The 21,742-nt window shown below is 33.7% G+C and overlaps 1 protein-coding gene and 1 non-coding gene across 5 annotated transcripts in view; both read right to left on the bottom strand.

Moving 5' to 3' along the window:
* CCDC91 (coiled-coil domain containing 91) overlaps window positions 1-21,742 on the bottom strand; it is a 290,110-nt gene that overhangs the window by 157,017 nt on the left and 111,351 nt on the right. The gene's annotated exons all lie outside the window — the stretch shown is intronic.
* On the bottom strand, window positions 13,191-13,297 carry LOC117029544 (U6 spliceosomal RNA). Its single transcript, XR_004424279.1, has one exon. It is a non-coding gene; the product is annotated as a U6 spliceosomal RNA (small nuclear RNA).

Below are 21,742 nucleotides of genomic sequence, written 5' to 3'. Positions count from 1 at the left end.
TAAATATTAATTTAACAGTTGAAAGTTGTTGCTATTGGGAGGCCAAAAAATGGCAGGAGCAGGGAAAGGATCAGTGAATGCTGTTTTTCATAACAAGCCATTTAGCATTTGAATTACATGACTCTTTAAACTACATTTATATATAATTTTAATGAGAATTTTTTTAAAATGTAAACATTGGCCTGCGCTTAGATCTTGTACTCTGCAACAACTTGAGATGGTAAATGAATAAATAACCATAAAAACCTTAAACTTTCCATATTTAGTAACAGTGCAAAAGGATACATGTACAAGGTGACAGAAATAAAAGGTCAGAAACTACTTAAATGTTTGTCATAAGGGAATTAGTAAATAAATGATAGCACATCACTTCAATAGATTAAGAAACTCTTACTATAGTGATATGGCATAATCTAAGTTATGTCCTTATGTGAAAGAGCACATGATACCTTTTGTCTTTATAAAATAGGAAAAAATGAATATTTGTATATATGTGTACACATATGTTTATGTCTGTATATATGTGTGCACACACACACACACATACATACACACACAGTATATTTGCACATACCCAAAATATCTTTAGAAGGATATATAAGAAACTGGTCATATTAGCTGACACCAGGGAGAACAAGTGGGCAGCAGATATTGTGAAAGGAAACCTTTTACCATATATTCGTTTGTACTTTTTAAAATGTTGAACTATATGAATATATTGCCATTTCAAAAAATATAAATTATCAACCTCTAAAATAATAAAATGCAAAGTATCTCAGAAATCTAACTCAACTTAAGAAATGAATTACTAATGATACAGTTTCTGATACCGAAGCTGAGGACTAAGACTTGACATTTTGAGGGAGGAAACAATAATTCTAGCTTCCCTGCAACTCTAAGTAGGCAGGTGCCTTCTCTGTCTATTGGCACCTGGCTGGCATTAGGCAGATGTACACAAGCGTTTACTAAATATTTACTGAGGAAGAGAATAGTGGGCCTAGAAGAAAGACCTCATTCAAATACCAATAGCTAAACTTGAATTTTGTCATCTGTAAAAAGGAGATAACCTCCCACGATTACTGCAAGAATTAAATAAATATGCACAAAAAGTACATAGCATAGTGACGTACACATAGTAACCAGTAAGTAAATATCAGTTTCCCTCGTCATCATCATCTTCCCTTCACTTTTGATAAAAATTAGGAGGAAGATAAATCAAAGAGATTTTATTTTACAGTTTCTGTCTCACAGTGAAGACTATATACACCAATAAGGTTTGACATTAAATAAGAATACCCATATTACACATATGAAAGAAATCTATTTTTTTCAAATGAGGGAAGAAAATATTAGAAATGTGGAGAAATCCCATACTATAGGAAATTTCTTCTACTCTCTATGCGTGACCACAAAGATGATATCTATTCTAATACATATTCATTTCTTGGAACTCAATAGTGCCAAAAAAGGAAACAAAGAGAAACAGGCAAATATATCTGCATGCCCAACCACCAAAATTCATTATTTCCTTATTAAAATAGTCACATAATGATTAGTATGTGATTTTATTAATTCCAAATTAGGTATATTCTTCTAAGATTTTCAAGTCTCTAGACTTAATTCCTCCATAAATGTTATCTTCTTACTATAACTTTGACATCTTACTGCCATTATACTCCTAAAATTTTATACTACACTTTACATCTTTTGTCAAAATACCTATTGGTTCCAAAACATAAGACGAATAATTAGTTTAGATATGAATTTAAAATACCAGAAGATTAATTGTGACTTACAAAATAGGTATTACATTGTTCAGATGCTAAATTATTTTTCTGTCTCTCCTAAACTGGCAAAAGGAGCTGGCAACAGCCAAAACATTACCGCACTGAGAAAAGTACTGTCAATTTTTCTGATATTAATGTTAGAATAGTGCATACTATCTGTCAAGAAAAAGAGGCATCAGTCTTGCCAGGGCTCTAAAATCCTCAAAAAGGTAAAATAACACATATTTCGAGAAAAGTTGTTTGATAAAATGAGAAAAAAATATTTGCTATAAAAATTGCCCTACTAGTGAATTATTCAGTTTCATAATTACAGACCTAAAAAATAACATAATAATGAAAAAGACACATTCCTTTTCCCTATTCTATACTTTATAAATGATGAAACTACAGGTAATGACACAAAGAAATTCTACTGCTGGGAAAAACTTTTCCCTAAGCTCATTATTCTATGTGATAGGAAACTGAGTAACTCTTTGGCCTCTTGCCCCACCCACCAATTTACTCCCTCCTTCCTTACATATAGAAGGTGAGGTGATTTGTATAATCCTTGAGTTGGTAAGAAAATGTGGGACATGTGTGGCTCAGCACCCTTACTCTCTCCTTCAATGTCTTTCTTTTAACTTCTCCCTTTTCCACTTCCACATATAGATGCATGTGTTATGTATGCATATATGCATGTATGTATATGGGTATAGGCATACAAAAGCATATGCATGTATGTTACACATGTTATATGTTATATATGAGAAATTGATAGGGATATTAATGGAGGGAATATAAATGTATGTTTTATATATATATATAGCATACATATATACACACTCATATACACACTCATACATGATACACATCTGTATGTCTGTATCCCCTTATCTCATCACCCTCAATCTCTCTCCTTCTATCTCTCTTCCTTTCAACTGACTGCAGGAAACATGCATTTTCTATTGTTCAATGCCTTAAATTTTTTATTTATTTATTTTTAAAATTAAAGTTTATTGGAGTGATAATTGTTAATAAAGTTACATAGGTTTCAGGTGTACAATTCTGTACTACATCATCTATAAATCACATTATGTGCTCACCACCCAGAGTTAGTTCTCTTTCCATCACCATATATTTGATCCCCTTCACCCTCCTCTACCACCCCCCTCCCCCCTTACCCTCTGGTAACCACTAAACTATTGTCTGTCTATGAGTTTTGTTTCTCATTTGTTTGTCTTGTTCTTTTGTTGTTTTTGGTTTATATACGACATATCAGTGAAATTATATGGTTCTCTGCTTTTTCTGTCTGACTTATTTCGCTTAGCATTATAATCTCAAGATCCATCCATGTTGTCACAAATGGTCCTATTTCATCTTTTCTTACCGCTGAATAGTATTCCATTGTGTATATATACCACAACTTCTTTATCCATTCATCTATCAAAGGACATTTTGGTTGTTTCCATGTCTTGGCCACCGTAAACAAAGCTGCAATGAACATTGGAGCACACGTGTCTTTATGTATAGATGTTTTCAGATTTTTTGGGTAGATACCCAGGAAAGGGATTGCTGGGTCATATGGTAATTCTATTCGTCATTTTTGAGGAACCTCCACGCTGCCTTCCATAACGGCTGCACCAGTCTGCATTCCCACCAACAGGGTATGAAGGTTCCTTTTCCTCCACAGCCTCTCCAACACTTGTTACTATCTGTCTTGTTGAGGATAGCCATTCTGACTGGGGTGAGGTGATATCTCATTGTGGTTATTTGCATTTCTCTGATGATTAGTGATGCTGAGCATTTTTTCATATGTCTATTTGCCATTTATATATCCTCTTTGGAGAAATGTCTCTTCAGGTCCTTTGCCCACTTTTCAATTGGGTTGTTTTTTCGTTATTGAGTTGTATGAGTTCCTTGTATGTTTTGGATATTAGCCCCTTATGAGACGCACTGTTTGTAAAAATCTTCTCCCAATCATTTGGTTGCCTCTTTATTTTGTCGATGGTTTCTTACGCTGTGCAGAAGCTTTTAAGTTTGATATAGTCCCATTCATTTATTTCAGCTTTTACTTCCCTTGCCTTTGGAGTCAAATTCATAAAATGCTCTTTGAACCCAAAGTCCACAGTTTAGTACCTATGTTTTCTTCTATGCAGTTTATTGTTTCAGGTCTGATGCTTAAGTCTTTGATCAAAATTAATTAATTTTGAATTAATTTTGGTATATGGTGACAGATGGCAGTCCAGTTTCATTCTTTTGCACGTGGCTTTCCAATTCTGCCAGCACCATTTATTGAAGAGGCTGTCTTTCCTCCATTGTATATTTTTTGCTTCTTTGTCAAAAATGATCTGTCCATACTTATGTGGGTTTATTTCTGGGTTCTCAATTCTATTCCATTGGTCTATGTGTCTGTTTTTCTGCCAATACCATGCTGTTTTGATAATTGCTGCTCTGTAGTATAAGCTAAAGTCAGGAAGTGATACCTCCAGCATTGTTCTTTTTTCTTAGGATTGCTTTGGCTATTCAGGGTCTTTTGTGATTCCATACAAATCTGATGATTTTTTTGTTCTATTTCTTTAAAAAATGCCATTGGGATTTTGATGGGGATTGCATTACATCTGTAAATTTGTAGTGTCAAACTCCTACATGGAATATTTAAGGTTGTCCAGCTACACTAAATAAAAAAGCAAGTTAGTCTGTTAAATTCAGACATGTAATATTAATAAGCCTGTCTCCACACACCTAAGCCTATTATTTGACACCTTTTCTTCACTCTCAAACCTGCAGTAACTCCTCAACCCTCCTTACTCTATTCTCATAAAACTGAAACTAAGAGAAAGACTTTCCACATGTTCCTACTATTACATGTACCAGTCTATGTATCTATACCCCTGTATGCAATCTTCCTTACTGTTATTAAAATGGAACTGCAGATAGCAATTCTATTTGAAGATAACACTTCTTCCTCATCTACTAGAGCCTATACCCCACATCGAGTCAGGGACTTTGATCTCCCCCTGGCACCCTGGCACCTCTCTCACTTGATCCTCATTTTTCCATTCAAGTGAATCAATCCTATGATGATATAACCATGCTTTAACATTTTCCATCAAATAAAACCTCCCTCGCCATACATCCCCTGAATAATTATCTCTACTTATTGTGCCTCCAGTTCCTCTCCTTTTAAATCCACTCCAACAGGCCTTCCTTCCACCACTATGCCAAAACTGTTCAGCAAGATAACAAATGGCCTATTGTGCTGCTTTTCCACGGCCGCCATACAAATTGCTACAAACGTAATAACTTAAAACAGCAGAAATTTATTCTTACAGTTGTGTAGGTCAGTAGTCAACATAGGTCTCACTGGGTTAAAATCAAGGTGCTGGCCTAGGTCCTTTCTGGAACTCTGGGGAGAGCCTTTGCCTCCCTGTTGGCAGAATTCAGCTCCTCGCACATAGTTCCTGCATCTCAGAAGCAGCAACAAGGCATCAAATTCTTCTCATGCTTCTCTCTCTCTCTCTCTCCTCTCCTCTCTCTCTCTCTCTCTCTCTCTCTCTCTCTCTCTCTCTCTCTCTCTCTCTCTCTCTCACACACACACACACACTACAGCCAGGAAATGTTCTCACTTTTAAGGACTATGTAACTAGATTGGGCACACCAAGATAATATAGGACAATCTCCCACCTCCACGTCCAGAACCGTAATATCTGTAAAGCTCTTTTTGGCCATGTAACATATTCACAGGTCCAGGGATTAGGGTGTGGATACGGCGTCGGGGGGATTTATTTGGCCTGCTACAGTTACACTTGTACAATAGTCATTTCTCAGTCCTCATTTTAGGTAAACTTTCATTTTTTTCGGCAGCATTTGACACATTTGACCACTCTCTTTTTAGAAACGCTATCTTCTCTTGGCCTTAGACAACCAACTCTCAGTTTCCCTCTCATCCCACTGGCCACTTATTCTCAAATCTCCTTTTACTGGCCTCTGCATTTTCTCTCTAAATATTGGAATGCCTCAAATTTCGGAAGTAATGAGGATGATGAAATAGTAACAAGAAACATCTTCATAGAACTGTAGTTTCCAAAGTGAGGTCGAGTAATCCTAAATGCAACAGGCAGAATAATGACGTCCCCAAAAATAAACACACCTTAATTCTTAGAACCTGTGAATTAAGATAGCAAATGGAATCAACATGGCTAATCAGTTAGTTTTAAAAGAGGGAGATTATCCAGGTGAGTCCAATGTCATCACAAGAGTCCTTGAATGTGGAAGAGGGAGGCAGAGGAGTCTGTGCGAGAGTGATGGAATAGGAGAAAGCCACAACCAGCCATTTCTGGCTTTGAAGATGGAAGAGGGCCGTGAGCCAAGAATACGGGCTGTTACAACAGCAATAGAAATCTAACTCACTGAGTGTTCCCTAAACCCCTCAAACCCAAATTTTCAATTTGAGAAAATTCATAAACTCAAAACTATTTTCATAAAAATACTGAGATGTTATTTGTCTTTTTCACTCTCATTCTCTCTAAATATATAGTGGATTTTTCCAGAGGTGGCAGGACCTATGATATCACCAAAGACTGAAGAAACAAGGAGGTATGAGAATCCAGCAGTCTTCCATTGAAGCCAGAGTAGAGATTTGCAAAAATAGGAAACAATGCTGTTCTTCTCACACTAAATTTGGTTTTATTTTCGAAAATATAGTTATGTTTTCATAAAAATGTTACTTATTTTAACATGTACTAGGTTTACCATCTTTTCTTAAATGAGTTAATAAATACTTATAAATTTGTTTCGTATTCTAATATGGTAAATATTAATAAGCATAACCTGCATAATCAAAAACTTTGTAATCCACAATAATTATTATGAGTATAAAATGGTCCTAAATACAAAAATGTTTAAGAACCACTGATATAGAGCTTACTAAGTGCCCAAACATAGTTCTAAATAATATGTGTACACACACACACACACAGTGATTGAATTTTCACAATAAACCTAGAGGAGAAGTACTATGCTTACCCTTGTTTACAGATGAGAAAACTGAAGTTCGTTAGAAACAAGCAACATGCCCAAGTCACAGTAAATAGCTGAGGTAAGATTCAAACCTCAGCAGTCTGGCCGAGGTCTGTGGTTGAACACAACCTCCCAGGGTTCAAACTTCTCTACTGACATTTACTCTGAAGGTGATCTCATCTGATGGCATGTGTAAACGCTCCAGCCCCAAGCTGCTAACTCCAGACTCTTATACCTATTGCCTATTCAACAAATCTAACTGGATGACTAAAAGTCATCTCAAATTTAACCTTCCCCATGCAGAACTGATTCCATCTCCTCTTCAAACATTTTCTCACCTTAAATTTCCCATGTCAGTAAATGGCAATTGTCCAAGCTTCTCATATTAAACGTCTGAAGGGCTCTCTTTCCCTCTTGCTTCACATTAGTGTATCAGAAACCTCTGTCAGCTCTGCCTTAGAAATACACCAGAATCCAACCACTTACCACCTCCATTAGCTACTACGCTAGTGCAAGCCATCTCCTCTTTGGAATACAGCGATACCCTCCTAATGGTCTTCCTCCACCTATGTAGTATATCTTCCCCACAGTAGTAAAAGCGATTTGTTTTTTAATGGGGGCCAATTGTTCTTTTACTCAAAATAGCTTGCATGTCAATCAGATTAAAATCCAAAATCTTTACCTTAGCTTAGAGGCCTTATATAATCTGGTATCTTACCAATCTTATTTGCTATGATTATCTCTTCCTTGCTCTTTTAAAAAATATATCAAATACAACCTTCCCTCTTTACACTGTTTCCTCTGTCTGCCTCCCCTCCCACACACACACCCAAGATCAATACCTTTCTTTCTGAAAGGTTTCTTGCCAGAGTGGCTTTCCACTATCACCTTATCATATCCTATCCATTTCTAATTCCCTTATTCTAACTCAGTTTTCTTTAGCACTTATCATGGCCTGATAAACTACAAATGTATCTTTTTGTTCCATGCCTATACTTCCACTAAAAGGTGCACTCTTATAAATTCAGGGCTTTGTCTTTGGGGTCCAGAGCTTTCTCCTCAACAATGTCTTATGAGTTGGCTCTCACCACTTATTACTCATTCATTTAGTGATTAACCTAGGAAAAATATTCACAATAAAAATAATAGTCAATGCCCATAAAATATAAAGTACCTATAGAAGATTATAAGACATATTACAATCCTATAAGGAAATTGTTCAAAATATGGCAATAGGTAATCAGCAAAAACAAACAAAAACAGTACCTCATGAAAATATGTTCAAGTCCAACACAGTATATAATTTTTTTATTATTAAATTTATTGGGGTGAAACTGGTTAATAAAATTATATGGGTTTCAAGTGTACAATTCTATAATACATCATCTGTATATTGCATTGTGTGTTTACCACCCAAAATCAAATATCCTTCCATCACCATATATTTGACCTCCTTTGTCCTCCTCTACCTCTCCCCCTCCCTCCTTACTCTCTGTTAACCATGAGACAGTTATCTGTGTCTATGAGTTTGTGTCTGTCTTGCTTTCAATTTTATATCCCACATGAGTGAAATTACATGATTCTCGACTTCTTCTGTGTGACTTATTTTGCTTAGCATGATAATCTCAAGATCCATCCACATTGTGATAAAAGGCAGTATTTCATCTTTTCTTATGACAGAATAGTATTCCATTGTATGTACGTACCGATCTTTATCCAATCATCTATCAAAGGACACTTCGGTTGTTTCCATGTCTTGGCCACCGTGAATAATGCTGCAATGAACACAGGGGTATATGTATCTTTAAGAATAAATGTTTTCAAATTTTGGGGGTAGATACCCAGAAGAGGGATTTCTGGGTTATATCATTCTCTCCTTAATTTTTTTGCTGAACCTCGATACTGTTTTCCATAGTGGCTGTACCAATTTACATTCTCACCAGCAGTGTAGAAGATTCCTTTTCCTCCACAATTTCTCCAATACTTGTTATTATTTGTCTTGTTGATAACAGCCATTCTAACAGGTGTGAGCTGGTATCTCATTGTGGTTTTGATTTGCATTTCCCAACAGCTAGTGAAATTGAGCATTGTTTCAAATATCCGTTGGTCATTTGTATGTCTTGTTAGGAGAAATATCTGCTAATGTCCACTGCCCATTTTTTTTAATGTTTTTTGTTTTTGTTTTTGTTGAGTTGTATGAATTCTTTATATATTTTGGACATTAGTCCCTTATCGGAGGTATTGTTTGCAGATATATTCTCCCATTCGGTTGGTAGACTCTTTGTTTCATTGACAGTTTCTTTTGCTGTGCAGAAGCTTTTTAGTTTGGCACATAAACATTCACTTGTTTTTGCTTTTACTTCGCTTGCTTTGGGGTCAGATTCATAAAATCCCCTCTAAGACCAAGGTCCATAAGTTTACTACCTATGTTTTCTTCTATACAGATTATTGTTTCAGGTCTTATATTTAGGTCTTTGATTCATTTTGAGTTAATATTCGTATATGGTGACAGATAGCAGTCTAGTTTCATTTTTTGAATGTGGCTTTCCAATTTTCCCAGCACCGTTTATTGAAAAGGCTTTCTTTTCTCCATTGTATGTTTTTGGCTCCTTTGTCTAAAATTATTTGCCTACATATACCAGGGGTGCCAAAAATATGTATACATATGACTTGTATTCATCTTTTGCTATCAGTATACATTATTACAATTTTAATACAGGTTTTTCCTTTCTTAAAATATGTATACATTTTTTTTTTGGCTGCTTCTGTATGTGGGTTTATTTCTGTGTTCTCAGTTCTGTTCCATTGGTCTGTGTGCCTGTTTCTTTACCAATACAATGCTCTTCTGATTATTGTCCGTTTGTAGTGTAATTTGAAGTCAAGGACTGTGATACGGCTGGCATTGTTCTTTTTTCTCAGGAGTGCTTTGGATACTGGGGGTGTTTTGTGATTCCATAGAAAACTGATAAATTTTTATTCTAGGTCCTTAAAAAATGGCATTAGGATTTTGATGAGGACTGCATGAAACCTGTATATTGTTATGGGTAATGTGGCCATTTTAACTATGTTGATTCTTCCAATCCATGAACACGGAATATCTTACCATTTCTTTGCATCTTCTTCAATTTTTTTAAAAAGTGTCTTGTAGTTTTCAGTGTATAGGTCCTTCACATCCTTTGTTAGATTTATTCCTAGGTATTTTATTCTTTTGCTGCAGTTGCAAAAGGAATTGTTTTTCTCGTTTCTTTTTCTGAAATTTCATTGTTAGTAAATAGGAACTCAATGGATTTTTGTACATTGATTTTGAATCCTGCAACTTTACTGTGTTTATTTGTTGTTTCAAATAGTTTTGTTTGTTTGTTTTGGTGGAGTCTTTAGGATTTTCTACATAAAGAAAATCACATCATCCGCAAAAAATGACAATTTGACTACTTCATTCCCAGTTTGGATGTGTTTTATCTCTTTCTCTTGCCTAATTGCTCTGGCGAGCACTTACAATATTATGTTGAATAACAGTGGTGAGAGATGGCATCCTTGTCTTGTTCCTGATCTTAGAGGGAAAACTTACATTTTTCACCACTAAGTATGATATTAGCTGAGGGTCTGTCATATATGGCCTTTATTATATTGAGATACATTCCTTCTACACCCATTTTACTAAGTGTTTTAATTATAAATGGTGCTGTATCTTGTCAAATGCTTTTTCTGCATCTATTGATGTGATCATATGGTTTTTATCTTTATTTTGTTTATGTGGTGTATCACATTGATCAATTTGTGTACGTTGAACCATCCTGGCGCTCCTGGAATGAACCCCACTTGACCGTGATATATAATCTTTTTAATATACTGTTGTATTTAATTTGCTAATATTTTGTTTAGAATTTTTGCATCTATATTCATCAGAGCTTTTGGTCTGTAATTTGTGTTATCCTTACCAGGTTTTATTTGGTATTATGATGCCAACATTATATGTTGACATCATAAAATGAGTTAGAAAGTATTGCTTCTTCTTCAGTTTTTTAAAAGAGTTTTAGGAGAATAGGTATTAAATCATCTTTGAATATTTGGTCGAATTAACTAGTGAAGCCATCTGGTCCTGGAGTTTTACTTTTTGGGAGAATTTGTATGATTGTTTCAATTTCCTTTCTGATAACTGTTTCTTCATGATTAAGTCTAGGAAGGCTATATACTTCTAAGAACTTCTCCATTTCTTCTAGGTTACTGAATTTGGTAGGATATAGTCCTTCACAGTACTCTTGTACTTGTATATGATCCTTTGTATTTCTGTGGTTTCCTTCACAACTTCTCCTTTTTCATTTCTGATTTTATTTGTACCTTTTCTCTTTTTTCCTTAGTTAGTCTAGCCAGGGGGTTGTCAATTGTATTAATCTTTGCAAAGAACCAGCTCCTTAATTTGTATTATTTTTTTCTATTGCCTTTTTGTTTGTATTTCATTTAATTCTGCTTAATTTTTATTATTCCCTTTCTTCTGCTGACTTTGAGCTTCATTTGTTCTTTTTCTAGTCCTTTAATGTGTAATGTTGTTTATTTGGGATTTTTCTTGTTTCTTGAGATAGGACTGTAATTATATAAACTTCCTTCTTATTACCACTTTTCCTGTATCCAGTTGTATTGGGATATGCTGTATTTTCATTCCCATTTATTCCTATGTATCTTTTGATCTTATTTCTTCTTTGACCGAGTCAGTCTTCAGTAGCATGTTGTTCAATCTCCTCATATTTGTGGTTTTTCCCACTTTCATTTTGTAGTCAATCTCCAATTTCAAAGCTTGTGGTGGGATATGATTTCAAGCTTCTGAATGATTTCAATCTTCTGAAATTTGTTGAGGCTAGTTTTGTGTCGCAACATATGGTCTATCCTTGAAAATGTTCCATGTGCACTAGAGAGAATGTATAATCTGATGTTTTGGTATAAAAGGCTCTATAAATGTTGATTATGTCTATTTGGTCTAATGTGTCACTTAAGGCTGAAATTTCATTATTGATTTTTCTTTTGAATGATCTATCCATAACTGTCAATATGGCATTTAGGACCCCTACTATAATTGTGTTTTTATCAGTTTCTCCCTTTAATAGTTGCTGTATATATTTTGGTGCTCCCTGATTCGGAGCATATATATTGATGTGTTACATCTTCTTGATGTACTGTCCTCTTTATCACTGTGAAATGTCTATCTTAGTCTCTTGTTGTCTTTTTCATTATGTAGTATATTTCATCAGATGTAAGTATGAATACAACTTGCTTTTCTCCAAATGCCATTTGCTTGGAGTACAGTTTTCTACCCTTTCACTTTGAGTTTATATTTATATTTGTCCATGCAGCTGAGATGTGTCTCCTAAAGGTAGCATAGAGTTGGGCTTTGTTTTTTGATCCAATCTGCTACTCTGTGCCTTTTCATTGGTGAGTTCAGTCCGTTTACATTTAGGGTGATTACTGATACATAAGGATTTCCAATAGCCATTTTATCTTTTGTTTTCTGGTAGCTCTGTGTCTCCATTGTTTCTTTGCTCTTATGTTTCTGTTTCTTATTTTAGATTAGTGGTATTCTATGATTTTTTTTCCCCTCTGTTCCGTCTTTTTGTATGTTATGTGTCTCAGGTTCTGGATTTTTTCTTGTGGGTATGGTTACCATTAAGTTCATGTAAAAAAAAGTTTCACATATACAGTAGTCCGTTTTCTTCAGCATGAATCTTATCTCTGCTCCCCCTTAACAAATTCAGATATTTACCCCCTTCCCTTTTATGATTTTGTCACAAATTATCCCTGTGAGTTCATTTCTTACACTGTGAGTTCATTTCTGAGTAGCAGTACCTATTATCTTCTTCTTCTCTTTTCCATTTGTATGTTTTTACCTCCTTTAACCTTATATTTAAGTGTATAGTACTCTACTCTGAATATGGGTTGCAATTTCCTGCTTCTTGTCTGTCAGTCGTCTTACTCATAATTTTGTATCCCTTTGTCTTTTTGTTTCAGGTAGAATAACCCACTTCGGTGTTTCCTGTAATGTAGGCCTTGTGGTGAAAATTCCCTCAGCTTCTGTATGTCTGGAAAGGTCTTTATTAGTTCTTCAGATCTAAAGGATAACTTTGCTGGGTATATTATTCTTGGCTGGTTATTTTTCTCATTCAATAGTTTGAATATTTTATTGCACAACCTCCTAACTTGTAGACTTTCTGCTGAAAAATCTCAGGATAATCTAATGGGCTATCCTTTATAGATTACTGTCTTCTTTTCTCTGGCTGCCTTGAGAATTCTTTCTTCATCATTAATATTTGGAGAGTTTTAAAATAGTGTACCTCAGAGAAGGCTTTTTTGGATGGAGATAAATAGGTGTTTTGTTTGCTTCTAGGATTTGAGGATCCAGTTCTTTCTATAGGTTTGAAAGATATGGAATACGTCATAATATTGCATGTCATCATTGCATAGGGGCCATGCTAACTAACTCTGTGTCATTCCAATTTTAGTGTATGTGCTGCCAACGTGGGCACACAATGTATTTTTTTTTTTAAATTCAAATGTGATACTATTTTATAAGTTGCAAATAACAAAACTTTTTTTAAGGTAAATTTAAGTTTACCAATAAGGCAAGCATAAGACAAGCACTGACAAGTAACTTGGCCCAACCTTTCATGAAACCAGTTTATGTTTATATTTTCAACCTCTGATCCAGTAATTCCTCTTCTAATAATTTACGCTAAAAAGAAAATCATAAATCAAGACACCCTTTTCCACATAAAGATATTTATGGATAACATAATTTTAAAATAGTAAAGAAAATTAAAATAATGACAATCTTGATATACAACAATCAGAAGAAGATTTTGAAAATTATGGTTCATTCCTATGATAGAATATTATAGAGTTATGTTTGTAAATAACATGAGAAAATGGGAAATGTTTAAGTATGTTAGATGGATTAATAGTATAGAAATATTATGAATTTCACCACATTCAAAAATTCATTTAAAAAAAGCATATCAAATGCATGTTGTTCTTGGGTGGCAGTATTATAATTTTTATAATTCTTGGCATAAAAGACACTTATCGTCATATAACAGAGATTAATTTCAAAATTATGTCATTAAATAAATTTAAAGAACTACAGTAAAATTAATCATTTCAAATTGGGGACAACTGACCTGGAAAAGCTACTTGATACTAAGATTTTAATAAGCATTTAGTAACTTGAATCAACAGTGATCCTGGAAAAGTATTTTGCATATCATCCAGATAAAACACTGCACTATCAAAACAAAGATTTTCTTACAGAAGGAATTAATTTAAATAAATACATTGAAAATGGAAAATATCTATTGCACTTAGTAGCAGGTCTTTAAAATAATGGAAAATTACATGCAATGATCCATATCAATATAAAAGTTAAAATAGTTATCAGTTTTACTTTTTAAAAATTTCCCACAAGGCATTCTGGCAGGGACTATTTTTTTTTTCTTTTTGAAGGCATACAAAAATGAATTACCTGTGATTGGAAAAGCATATGCAATGACAGACTTTCAAATTCTCCTGTCAACTTTTATGTTTGTAATCATTTCCAAAATGCTTTTTCATTTTTTAAGAATAAAAAAATATCATGCATACTAGAAATAAAATTTTATTAGGATATGAACAAAACTCCTCAAACTTTATAAAATAAATTAGTCACTAATGAACTAAGCCTAAATCTGCCAAGTATTAGCCTAAAACAAAATTTTAAAGTTGAATTATTAAGCCCTTTACAAGTTTTCTTTAAGAGATAATGTAACCATAACTACAAAAATCACATTGTAACCACTGCTAAAATGTCTGATATGTGTAATAATATACAGCATAAATCTTGTTTGCTCTTATAGGACTTAAGGAACACTTTCAAAAATCACATTTAGCAATATAATATGAATATGTCCCAATTTTCCAATAATTATGATTCTGATTAGTGCATCTACAAATCAGATTCTCTTCCTGCACTGATATCAATTACTAATTATTTTCTGATTACAGCTAACCAGGCTAGATGAGAATAAAATATTCCAACTAAGTCCACTCTGGGAGTATCCTGTTCTTTTGAATTAGGGCCCCAGTGACTAGGAGTTGACTGTTTAGTTTTTCCATTTATTACTAAGAAATTAGATTAAATGATCTATTTGTTTCTTTGAGAAGAATATTTGGGTAAGAAAAAAAGCAAAAGAAGCTGCTTTTTGTTCTGTATTCTACCACTCAAGGTAGCTCCAACATTACTCTTAAAATGAACCAATAATCACTTCTGAAGAAATTAAAGTCTATGCAAATATATCTGCTATATATGAGATGAAGAAGAAAAAAATATGTGATGTGTTTTTCTTGGTTTTCTTGTAGGGACAAACAGTCGTGACTTCCCTACAGACCATAATAGCAACACTATTACATGTCAGAATAAGAACTGGTGCTCATAAAGCTGTGCCTCCACCAAACAAATGGTAACATATATTTAATATAATCTCTAAAAACAAAAAAGAAATGGGGATGGGAAGATGTTGGCCATACGTGAGTTCTATTCAAAATGCTTAAAGTATTTTTGTAAAATACTTTAAACCCTGAGCAAAACAGTAATATTTAATAGTTCCCTAATTAAATAATTACAGTAAAATTTCACCTCCACTCACATTTCAGTAAAAAGAACACATATGGTCAGGTCAACCCAATTTTAATTCTGGGGAAGAGTTCTGTGACCCAGGACAAGCAATACTATTTCTATCACTTTCTTCAGCTGTAAAATGGGATTAATAATGCCAATCACACTGTTTTACAGTGGAAATTAGGTGAAAGAAAGTATGTCAAGTGATTCGTGTAGTATTTGGTGTTTGGTAGACAATCAAATATTGAAGTGAAGAGGTACCTTATATGGAAATTGGGTTGCAGTCAGAATACATGCAGAAAATTGTATACCATCAAAGTGACTCCTGTCAATTCCTTGGAGAGGGACACATAGGAGCAAGACATAATGTATCTTCTCTCTTTATCCAATACAGCTAGCTTCTCTAACACTAAAGGAGAATCAGTTTGTCTCTGGCTAATCATCAAATGAACTAATCGATTGCATTAAGGGGTCATGCTGTATGGGAGAAAACAAATTTAAACATTAGATTAACAAATATTATAGTGAAATGCTAACACTATAAGATACATGGAACAGTCTGACTGAGGACACAGCACAGCTATACCTTCCAGTTCGCATTGTAAGACATACATTACTTTGTTTGCCTATTTGGAAGTAGCGTTGTTATTATGATTGCTTATTTACTTTAGGGTCCAAGAGTTTTTGTTTTCGCCAATGCATAGAGTAAAATTTCTTATAAGCTAATATATATGATGGCTACACAATTGATTTCCTTACCTTATTAGGCAAACCAGAAAAACATTTTTTTAAAGTAAAAGATAAAATTAAATGCATGCAAAGGTGCAAATAGAGGTGACAAAAATTTGTGCTCCAGAATGTATGTTCTTTACAAGAAGAAGGTACCTTAAAACCCAATACAGAAGCCACTTACCCTTCTTCAAGCTATTCTACCAAGGCTAGTTATCTGGTTTCTAAGTCTTCAGCAGATTAGAAGAAGCAAGGAAAAGAGGATATTGCATGCAGGGATAGGGAGGAAATTAAAATACATGATTTTAAACCAACTGATCTCGTTTGAGAAAAGAAACTATTTGTTTATAACCTCAAGAAAATGATGAGCTTATATTAGGTGCTTTAAAAAATGGCTTTAAATGAAATCTGTTTCCTCTTCAAAAACTATCCTTTTAAATTGCTTGAGACAATCAAGCTTGGTAAAGAATAACAGAAATACACCAACAAACTGACTCCCACACTAAATGTGGAAAAGCAACTGTTCCACACAGAAGAAAGCTTCCCTGTTACCCACATTATTTAGGCTATTAAAAGAGTTCTGATAAAATAAAACTAGTAAACACTTTCACCCATTTGAGACCTTAAGAGACACACACACGCACATAAATTCTGGGGGAGTCATTTCAATTCCAAATAAAGGACAGGCACAAAAGTCCATCTTAAAAATAAGTATAGAAACAAACCAAAATAAATCATCAGGTATATTTTTTAAATGGTAGTAACTAAGTCATTAAAGAAAAAGTGTTCTACAGAAACATTACTATGAAAAATAGAAAAACATTTTGGGAAATTTGTACATCATATTCACATTAAAACTTAAAAGGGCTACTATACATAAGAAACTAGACTAGATAGTCATGAAGTCTAATATACTGTGAAGTAATAAAAGGCTATAAAAAAATGATCCCAATGATTACTAAATTTAAAGCTGCAACAGAGGCAATAGGAATAGTTTTTAAAATGTAAGAAATCAAAATAAATTTTAAAAAATGAAATACGAGATTCCTTGAAGAATGTCTCCAAAAATACAAAAAGATAGTTAAAAGTGAAAAGCACACTGCATGAATTACATAAATATCTAACCACTGTGCTCTATACCTGAAACTAATATAAAATAATATTAAATGTCAACTGTAACTGAAAAAAATAATTTAAAAAAGTGAAAAGCAAATGATGAAACATTGATAGAGCCATTTGTTCCCAAATAGAGTTAACTGCATTATTTGCAGAATCCACATATGCAAATTTACCAACTAGAATTTATTTGTAACCCCAAAATCAATACTTTAGGCACTTTCACCGTCATTTGTGGACATACACAAAGTGATGAAAATTGTGAATTCCCCAACACACACTTTCCCAGGTGAGGTCAAATAAGGGGATGCTCTCCACCTTCTTATTCAGCTTTTATTCTATGAACACGTGGCTTTTTTATAATTCACGATTCACTGCCAGATTTTCTGTATTTTTGTGCTTACTGTTAGCGATTTCATTGTTTACAGTGGCCCCCAAGCATATTGCTGAAGTGCTGTCTAGTGTTCCTAAGTTCATGAAGGCTATGACACAACTGATGGAGAAAATACTTGCGTTAAACAAGCTTCGTTCAAGCATGAGTTATAGCGCTGCTGGCCGTGTGGTCAATAAATGAACAATATCTATTAACAGAAACACACATAAAACAAGGTTACATATTGAGCCAGTGATGAAAATGTTGCAACCAGAGGCTCTCAAGAACTTAACTCTGTATTTCTCCTAAGAGCCATGGTTCAGTATTCAGTTTGCAGTGATTTTGTAGATCCTAACTACAGTGAACAACAGGGATCAACTGTAATAGAATAAGAACTCCAAAAAGAAAAAAAGAGAGAGAGAAGATGAATCAATTTAAGAACTTTTCTGAATTGAAAAAACTCAGCTTAAAATAAAAGAGGCCAACAAAGGAACGCCCTATTCCAACATTAATGACAAGAAACAATAAGGGGAAAACAAGTCTGACAATATAAAAGTTTTCAATTATATGCTGTCTCAGTCATGGCTTCAATTGTTCATATCTCCCATGATCCATGTTCTTTTGTTAATGCCTTCCCATGCTGGCTCTGGACATGGTCATGAGATCTACTGCTTGGGTCAATGGGTTCTTAGCAAACATGATGCAGGCAGAAGCTCAAAAAGTGCTTGCACAGTCGAGCTTGCCCTTTTGATGTTCTTGGAACCCTTCCCAGCCACCACAAGAACACATTCGAACTAGCCTACTAGATAATGAGAGACATGTGGCCTCTTTACCCTGTCACCATAGCCAACAGCCAGCCAACCACCACACGTGCAAATGAAGCCAATTTAGATATGCCTGCCCTCAGCCCACCCAATCAACCAACAGCAGATATGTGACACAGCTCAGCCGAAATTAGCTGAATCCAGCCTAGATTAGCAGAACCAGCTGATCCATATGCTCATGAACAATAAAAATGCTTACTGTTTTAATCTACTAGTTTTGAGGTAATATTATTTAGCAATACCAAATTGATACATTTATAAATAAAATTATAAAGACGGCAGAATAAATTTTATCACAAGTGTTTTTTTTTTCCGATTTGTTAATTTATTCCTAAAAAAAGGGAATATATAGGTATATAAAAGTTGTATTTTTAGATCATCTGAAAAAAGAAATATTCTTAAATATTCAAGATAAAATTCACCATACTTTGGGGTTATATTCTCACCTTTAATTATTTAGGATGCTCTTTTCTGAATCCAATCTTGGTTTTTCAATGTTTTTCTTAAAGTAAAACTAGAAAAGTCATTCTTAAAATGCTCAAGAGATATCACATGTATCTTAACTCAAGCTAATGTATTATCATCTTACAATGTAGAATTTTTGTTTTTAATTATTTTTGTCATTACTGAAGGAATAAATTTTATCTGGTTTGGCTATACCTCTGTCAATATTTTACTTAAAATATATGTGCAGTTTAATTGTACATCTTGTATTTGTGGTTTCCTAATAAACATAATTAACCACATTGAGTCCTTTCTTTATAAAAGATATAAATTTATACAATAGTTTGTACAAACTTTAAGAAAACATGCAATTATGTTGAGTGTTTTCTAATTATGAAAGAAACAAACAATTCCTTTAAGAACTGGGGTTTGAAAATGCAGCCCCCATCTAAAATAATTACTAAACTCTACCCCTATCTTATAAAACTTATCACATATTGGCTTGCCTGATCTACATTACCTTACTTCCAATTTTATATTTTGATAATAGGTACCATTTTGTGCACATTTTTATATTCTTCATAAACCATTCCTAGAACAAAATAGGAACTCAGTTGGTAAGAATTCATTTCTCTTCAAGCCCTAAGAAACCTGTTCCTAAAGAAGCACACTTCAAAGGGCAGAGTTTCTAATAATGATCTTAAAGGCATTACACTAATGAAAAAATTTAACTTCAGATTTAATAGAATGAATATTTGATTCTATTTTTATCTCCCTTATGCATACTAAAATAAGTGTATCAGGTTAACTATAATTGCACAAAATGAGTGAACTGCCTCCTAGCTCAGGGTAAAGAACTGTGGCACACAAAGTAATCATTCCAAAAATAGACTAATTTGTTATGACTATCATCCCCATGATGTTCTAGGCTTCAAAACAAGGGGAAAAAATTGTATTTCAAGATCTGTGGCATTTCCAGTGTTTTAAAAATGATTTTCCAAAAGGCTTATGGCAAAAGCTACACCATCACCATTTTCATAGAATACAATACTTTTGCTTCTCTTTTATCCTGTAATTTTAGCCCAGTCTGACTTTTTTTCCTCACATGAACCTCTGTCAGGAGGACGCTGTGTTGGCTGCAAATAACCAGTTCACAGTATTCATCCTGGAGATTAGTGACAACTCAAAACCCACAAGCATGGAGTTTAGTATTTAAACATGCCTTTGGGGTTAGAAAGTAGTATTTAGCCTGTAGTTCATCAGTTTTTATATGACCAAGGTGAAATAAATATAAGGAGAAATCTACGAATGACTGTCATTGCTTCAGAATATTTCCTGCTCTTTTTAATAAATTTAAAAACAACCAGATCACAGTTTTGACAGATGCTTTTAACTTGGATACTTAATTAAAAACACAAAAATAAATTCTAATCTGGGAACATGAACTTTTTTTGCTGAAAAAAAAATTTTTAAAGAAGAGGCTAAAATTAAAAATTATGACCCTTTGTAGTGATGACTAATATTTTCTTTTCAATATTTTCTCCCATGACTAGGATGTTTTTGTTTTTGTGTTTTTAAAGGGCAAAACTTTGAAGCATAGGAAGTGGTAGTAGCTAAATACCTATACCTAGACTGAAATAAGCTCCACAAAAGCAATATAACCCTAGCTGTTTTATTTATTGATCTAGCTGCAACATCTAGAAGTGTGCCCATGAAGGCACTCTATTAAATTGTTTTAGCAACTATCTCAATGTTAAGCTAATAATGTTCTTATTAAGGCCCGATAATGTATACTATCTATATACACTTTCTATAACTGTCATTTGGCCACGAATTATGGATTCAGCTCCTTTACAATTAAAAAGTGTGCCAAGCATATGTAGATTCAATGATATAAAATATAATACATTTAGGTATATGAAATGGGGTTTATAGAATATGTAAAACAATTTAGCTTATGGACTCTATCTTTGGGTTTTAGATCCCGTATGTCCACATTTGTGCCAGGGATGCAAAAGAAAGAATTTAGTGGGAATGAAATAAATGCCACAATACTATAAACAAGTACTCTAAAACGAATAAAATGAAAGAAAGTCAACCAAAGGACATAGACTATAAAATCCAACCCAAACACCTTGCTTTAGTAATACTTTCATAAAAAATATTGGCCTTCAAATCCAACACTAAACTGAATCATTATTTGCATAACAGGGAACTGATTCACAATTCTACTTGCTTTCTTCAGTATTATTTCAGGAAGACTTCTTTATTTTCCATTCAATATCATATGCAGAGTCCAGGTATGAAAAATGCATTTTTATTTTTGAAAATACCAATTTTATGAGGTTAGTGGAAAGTAAATGGATATAATTTTTTCCCCAAACACCATCATTTTTCATTGCTTTTCCATTGTCTGAAGCTTATCATTTGCCTCTATTTTCAAGCCACCAACTAAAGAGCAATTCTCTGTTTTAAGCATCTATTTTCAATAAAATTATCCTATAGCTGAGTGGACTTAAAAAGGAAGATTAAGAATATACTTCTTATGGCATTCCAGGTATGGAATTCCAGTACCTAATTTAAAAACAAAAAGGGGTTAAAAAATATGATATGTTTACTTCATATCTAATACCTTCACAAAAAAACAATAATAATTCTTTTTAGTCCCACTGTCATATGGAAAATGTGATCCCTCTCCCATAAATTGAACAACAGGACATCAGTATGGGTAGAGGAAAAGTTTTATCCTCTCACTACACTTTACTCACTACAACCGTGCTGCTTTTAAGCCCAAACCCAAATTCTAAAGCCTCATTACTACAAATTCTACTCAACT

The sequence above is a fragment of the Rhinolophus ferrumequinum genome, chromosome 10 (assembly GCF_004115265.2).
Source record: "Rhinolophus ferrumequinum isolate MPI-CBG mRhiFer1 chromosome 10, mRhiFer1_v1.p, whole genome shotgun sequence".
NCBI classification, from domain to species: Eukaryota; Metazoa; Chordata; class Mammalia; order Chiroptera; family Rhinolophidae; genus Rhinolophus; species Rhinolophus ferrumequinum.
This window is presented reverse-complemented; position numbering and strand designations above follow the sequence as displayed.